Source organism: Acipenser ruthenus, chromosome 7 (genome assembly GCF_902713425.1).
Source record: "Acipenser ruthenus chromosome 7, fAciRut3.2 maternal haplotype, whole genome shotgun sequence".
Classification (NCBI taxonomy): Eukaryota; Metazoa; Chordata; class Actinopteri; order Acipenseriformes; family Acipenseridae; genus Acipenser; species Acipenser ruthenus.
In genome coordinates, this window is record NC_081195.1 from 25,648,125 (window position 1) to 25,655,619 (window position 7,495).

A 7,495-nucleotide genomic window follows, 5' to 3' on the forward strand; every position below is an offset into this window, starting at 1 on the left:
TGCAGGTCAAACCTTTCATATTAACTTGTTAGAAAATGGCATCAGAGCAGGGAAGGAGTGGGCTCCATAGCTGGATCTTCGAGGAAGATTTCAAGCTGCAGCCCGACCAAACCAAAGAAATAAACATCTCTGTAAAATGTAAACTGGGCCTGAGAAGTAACTCTGTGTAACTGTAACTAGTTACAATTTGGTTGAAGAAAACTTAAACTAAGTAACTGCCATAATGACCTAATAGCCTAATTCTACAGCCATCATTGAGCTATTCATTCAGCACAGGGCTGACAGTTGCCTTGTTATTCCTGCACTAATCAGCAAATTAATTAGTGATTCCTGCTTAATAGTGTGTCTTACTACTACTGTAATTACATAGTTATTATATTGCAAATGCAGGAGATCCCCGAGTAAAGTGTGGGGGCTGCATTGAAGAAAATATGCACCTTGACACCTCCTACTTTAAAAACACCATCCATGGCAGATGGTCTGTTATACATGCTTACCCACTTCCCAAAAGACAAGGCAAAAAGTAGGTTTATAGAAAATATGTAAAAAAATGTTTTTTTTGTTTTTTTTTAATCGCTGGAGTAGTTCTGAACAAATTGTAATATGCGCAAATAAACTTTGTCCAGGAAAAATGTAATGTATTTCACTTTAATTGACATCTAAACAATACTGCTAATATTGTATATGGTTTCACCCAGTTGCTGCAGTAGTACTGTGGCATTGAACTGCTGCTGCTGTTCATGTTTCATACATCTCTGGGAATCCCCTGCGGGTGGTCACATACTCATATTCACTACTCAAATACATATCTCAAAATGGACTGGGAAGTTGAAAATCTGCACCAAGCACATTTTAAGATAGCTCTAAGCTGAATTTCCTTATTTTGTCCATATCATGTAGCTTATATCGCACATAGACTGTTTTATATAATTACCAGTATTTTCATTCCTGGGTGCTACCTCCGGTATCAGCCTCCCAAATATCCCAATATTGTTCACGATTGATGCATGTAGAGGTGCAACACCATAATAATAGAGATTACATTTCCATTCTTTATTATTTATTATTTAAAAAGAACAAAGTTAAAAACAGAGCAACGTTTCAGCCAGATGGCCTTCATCAAGCTGTCCTTTAAATATGGAGTCATCAAAATGACCCATGTTCCAATGCTGGTGTAATGAAGCTCAACCATGTAATCCATGTAGATCTGTTAAAATGCACACGCATTCATTCCTGTGAGGAAGGGAAGACATTTATAAAGGTCTGTGTGCCATATTGCCCATTACATCACCTCTTATCTTCTTATTCTTACAATTAGTTGACATAGTTAACCCGAACCAATACCTTAAGTGCAGTACAGAAACCAGGACCAGAAGACACAGCTGGAAATGAAGTGGAGATAGACTTGGGACAGAGGGAAGGAGACACTTCTTCACACAGAGAGTGGTGAGGTTGATGGAATGGGCTGCCTAGTCAAGTTGCTGATGGAGACCTTCACACACAGAGTGGTGAGGGGATGGAAGGGGCTGCCTAGTCATGTTGTTGAAGGAGACTCTTCTTCACACAGAGAGTGGTGAGGGGATGGAATGGGCTGCCTAGTCATGTTGAGGCAGAATCACGTAGATCCTTTAAGACTCAACATTATCAGCTGCTAGGAACTGGACAAGCATAGATGGGGGTGAATGGCCTCCTCTTGTTTGTTTTTACGTTCCTATTTTTTGTGTGTTTCAAAGACAATATGCACAGTTTCTCACCATCATAGCGGTCAAGAAGATTTGTCTCCATATTCTATATGCAACGTGTATTTGGTCAAAGTTCTGATCTAGGCCTCTCATTTCAATTCAATATTTTCTAATAGATGAAAATCCAGGACGGTGTTGAGGTTTCTATACTTTTTGTCCAGGTCTTTAGCTGTTGAGGATTTAAAGATACCCAGAAAACCTGCAGGACTGTGGCTCTCCAGGACCAGGGTTGGCCACCCCTGAACTACCGGATCCCAAATCTTTGCCAGATGAGGTCTTCAAGAATCTCATCAATACCCTAACTAGACTGACTTAACTGCGTTCCTGTGTCCTCTGGCCTGCTTTCTGCGCTGTGCTCAAAGTATTGGTTAGGGTTAACTTTGTCGACTCATTTTAATATATTCTCCTCCTAATTCCGCTTTGTTCTAGGCTTAATAGATTCAGCAAATCTAGTTAGCCTTGAAATCAAATGAAATAAAACTTGTTTTTTTTTATTTTTTATTTTTTTTTGCAGCTGTTCCACTCACTACTAATTGACATTGCATAGTTTTATTACTGGGAAAACACATGTTACTGCAGGTATGGATTACAATAGACCCCCATTGTGCTACGTTATCAATGATCATTTAATTGTTATCAGTTAAGACTTTTATAGGGTAATTGCTGTTGATCTCATTCAGCCAGACAGTCATTAGTCTGCACTAAACACCTGAAAAGGGAATTTATAGTTTTAGGGCCTCAGTTCACACAGTTAAGCTTGTCATAGTTGTTTTTACTTTGACACCTTTAGATGCATTACCATTGCATACTTTGAGCTGGTTTGTATAAGGGTTGTACAATGTAGGCACTTTTGGTGTGCGTCTCTTGTGTGTCACTCATTCTCAAAAACAAAGGGTAATTTTAAGTGTGTCAGATATGCTCAGAATATACATAGCTGGTATTTTCTTACTGCAAAGTTATCTTTTGAAATAAGAAAGCATAAGAAAATTTACAAACAAAACAAGGCCATTCGGCCCATCTAAGCTGGTCCGGTTTCTTGTAGCTGAGTGATCTCAGAACTTTGTCAATTTGAGTCTTAAACGATCCCCATGTACAGTTCTGGAATAAAGAAGTGAGGGCTGGTTAAAAATGATAAGTAAAAACAGTGAGTAAACTGTGGTCGGTTATACTATAATAATGTACAGCTTAGTAACAAAGACTCGATTGTACTGTACTGGTGGGAACGTCAAAATCTGGAACTTGACAGATATCCACGCTGTAACATGCACTGCAACTGCTCCCTCGGTTTGAAAATGAGGATGTGGTTTCGTTCCTCATGTTGCCACCGTGTTACCACCTGCACCCTCCAGATTCCCACTGATTTGAGGATCAGTCTATTGCGCAGCATTTGGTGAAAGGCCATGTGAGAGTCTAGCCCAGAGCTGTCCAATGTTTGTGGCTGAAAGAGCCACACTAATTACCAGGGTTCTCTCACACAGCTACCCAAGTTTCAGTTTACTGCTAATTAAACATGGTGCATAAAACACCATCCATTTTGCTGTATTTTTTTCTGCACTTGCTTCTATGTTAGACTACAGATTGTCTTTGCAGTTTTTGCAGCCCTTAAATGGGATACTCTACAAAATAGAGTGCAATAGTCGAGGTAAAAACAGTTGAATAAGTTGACTAGTCACCACTTGAATAAAGAAATCATCTATCTGCTAATGTCTGGTGCTCTGTTTGTGAACACACTGTTTTGTAAGACCTTGCACTACATTTAAAAACTAGTTGAATATTGTTTAACTGTTTTATTTACGTTCCAAATAGTAATTTATAAATGTCAATGGATTGGAACAGCAAATCAGTTGACTGTGACTTTTGTATTCGACTAGTCCTATTCAGTGCTAGCCTTACTTCTAAAAAGCCCTTGGCAGTCTTGGTCTATATCATAAGCTTTGTTTGTAGCCAGTGTTGCAGCAGCCTTGTCAACGTTTGCCCCAGTAAAAGCCCAGCAAAATGTAATACAACATAGTGAATGCATGGCAAAGCATAGATAAGTACTGTAAAGCCCACAGGGGTATGGTAAAGCATATTTAAAAATATGGCAAACCAAACTAAGGTGAATGTATAGTGTAACCATGGGAAAAGCATGTGAAAACTGATCATGCAAATTGACCGTAGTAAACTTTTATGAAGATAACTTCTTCAAATAAATCTGGGATGGACAGACAGTATGGTAAAAACATTTGAGAGGAAACTGACTGAATCTCTACTTGTCCAGAGAGACAGAACAAGCAGTTACTTACAAATCTAAGTTCATGCAGAGTGCAGTAATCAATCTGACTACCAGCCCTTCTCAGAAGCTGCCATGGTGAATTCCTGGACAATGCCAGCCAGGAAGACCACAAAAACTGGTGTTCTGTTCATTTAATGAACGACATGCCAAGCTGCTTACCCTTGATTCCTGAAACTGAGCCGTCTTCTAAAATCTTTGGCATTTCAAATCTGCCTTTGTGTGACTCCGGTCTCGGGCCGCCTTGTTTTCAGTTCTCTGCTGGAAGATGGAACAGTGCTGTGCAGCAATAGAAGCGACACCTTGAGATCTCTGGTCAGCGGTTCATTGAAGCAAAGGAGACAGCGAAGGAAAAAGCAAAGATGCCTATTCAAGTATCAGAGAATGAAATGGGACTAGAAATGGGAGATTTTGTGGCCAAAAATAAAAAGCATCCCCGGGGGGCATAATGTAGGAGGGAATGTCAAATCAGACCGGATGATTTGTAAGCATAAAGCTAAATGAAAACGTGAAAAAGGGGGGGGGGGGGGGGTGAGAGAGTTGATAATAATGCTGAACTACATGGTACAGTATGAGGAAATACCTTCCAGATTGCAAAATCAAACTTCAATGTGTAGTGCAGTGCATCAAAGAATATACTTCCATCCTGCTTGTATTTATCTTATTAAAGAAGAATTAGGGTTGCTTGATTGAAGTCCTTAAAAAAAACTTAAAAGGAGTTGACAAAGGAAAATGAAGTGGAAACAGTTTGTGCCAGAGAGTGCTGGTGAAACTCAGCGTGGTATTTACATTGTGGAATAAGCACTTTCTTTTAGCACAGGTGGCAAGTTTTACAGATCACTGAAAACATGGGAATGAAACTCACCGTGTCTTCATTCGAACAAGCAGCTGGTGAACTACAATGAGATACGCTGTGCTGTTTGGTCTTGTATCCCAATATTACAATATGCTACACCGTGTAAAGAAAGCATCGCGGTTCATCGATACAAGATGAATGGTTAGAGCCCTACACCTGGTTTGATCTCACTGGATGTGTGCTGACATGGGAGACCCTGCTTAGCGTTTCTACGTAAGTCCACACTACAGGGTGGGGGTAGACTTGTCGAAACTTAAAATATTGATGAACCATGTATTTGATCATGTCTGGTGCTCTATCTGTGAATGTGTTTTGTAAGACTTTGGGGTTTGTACACTATAGTTTAGAACTCCTAGGAGTTCTTAAAAGCTATGTATTAATGTTCTAAAATGACATTTATATGTCAATGGATTACAAGCACAATCGCACGTTTCACAGTGACTTTGCATCACATGATGTGAGATGAGTCGATCACCAGGTTTGAGATCACTATTCAGCGCCAGGAGGACCAGCAGTGAATTGTTTAACCCTCATCTGTTCTCAACACACTCCTCCCTGAAACACACACACACACACACACACATCTTCACTGTGACAATAGTATATATATATATATATATATATATATATATATATATATATATATATATATATATATATATATATATATATATATATATATATACACGTATCTGTCTCAATGTGTACAGATTTACATCATATTTATCTACTTGAACTTTGAAAACATTTTCATTATTTTGTTGGTACATAATCTGTATCTTTACACATGCGCATTAACTGAATATTTTACTTGACGACATTGATCAGAATCATCGGGGGGCATAATGTAGGAGGGAATGTCAAATCAGACCGGATGATTTGTAAGCATAAAGCTAAATGAAAACGTGAAAAAGGGGGGGGGGGGGGGGGGTGAGAGAGTTGATAATAATGCTGAACTACATGGTACAGTATGAGGAAATACCTTCCAGATTGCAAAATCAAACTTCAATGTGTAGTGCAGTGCATCAAAGAATATACTTCCATCCTGCTTGTATTTATCTTATTAAAGAAGAATTAGGGTTGCTTGATTGAAGTCCTTAAAAAAAACTTAAAAGGAGTTGACAAAGGAAAATGAAGTGGAAACAGTTTGTGCCAGAGAGTGCTGGTGAAACTCAGCGTGGTATTTACATTGTGGAATAAGCACTTTCTTTTAGCACAGGTGGCAAGTTTTACAGATCACTGAAAACATGGGAATGAAACTCACCGTGTCTTCATTCGAACAAGCAGCTGGTGAACTACAATGAGATACGCTGTGCTGTTTGGTCTTGTATCCCAATATTACAATATGCTACACCGTGTAAAGAAAGCATCGCGGTTCATCGATACAAGATGAATGGTTAGAGCCCTACACCTGGTTTGATCTCACTGGATGTGTGCTGACATGGGAGACCCTGCTTAGCGTTTCTACGTAAGTCCACACTACAGGGTGGGGGTAGACTTGTCGAAACTTAAAATATTGATGAACCATGTATTTGATCATGTCTGGTGCTCTATCTGTGAATGTGTTTTGTAAGACTTTGGGGTTTGTACACTATAGTTTAGAACTCCTAGGAGTTCTTAAAAGCTATGTATTAATGTTCTAAAATGACATTTATATGTCAATGGATTACAAGCACAATCGCACGTTTCACAGTGACTTTGCAATCACATGATGTGAGATGAGTCGATCACCAGGTTTGAGATCACTATTCAGCGCCAGGAGGACCAGCAGTGAATTGTTTAACCCTCATCTGTTCTCAACACACTCCTCCCTGAAACACACACACACACACACACACATCTTCACTGTGACAATAGTATATATATATATATATATATATATATATATATATATATATATATATATATATATACACGTATCTGTCTCAATGTGTACAGATTTACATCATATTTATCTACTTGAACTTTGAAAACATTTTCATTATTTTGTTGGTACATAATCTGTATCTTTACACATGCGCATTAACTGAATATTTTACTTGACGACATTGATCAGAATCATCAGAAATTAATTTGTTTAATAATTGATTCCGAATTGCCTTCTAAACCGCGTTTTCAAGCGTCATTTATATATATATATAATTTTTGTATCATCTTTAATATTGGCCAAATGTGTTCTATGACATCTCTGTGGGAGCCTCACTGTAACTGCATTACAATTGTAACACCTCCTGTATTATGGATATTGTAACTTAATGAGAAATGTAATATTTGTTGTCTCACTAGGAACCTTCCATTCAGCTGGGTTAAGGCCAAGTTTCAGTCAGATTCATAAAGAATATCTAATGAGAGATTTGAAACTGAAACCTGCTGACAGAGACATTCTTCTGAAGAACATCCAGTAATAATCTCATGCTTAATGGAGGTGATTACATTTTTAAATAGTTTTTCTATTGTTAATAAACCGGGCCTGTGGTGTTAGTGGTTGGTGAATTACCAGAAAAGGATTTAGAACAGAACAGAAATCTATTGTTTTCATCATGTTTTATATTTAAGGTTTGGGTCTTTTAGTATGTTGAGTCATTCTTTACTGGAAATTTAGTCAATGGCTGCAAACGAAAAGTC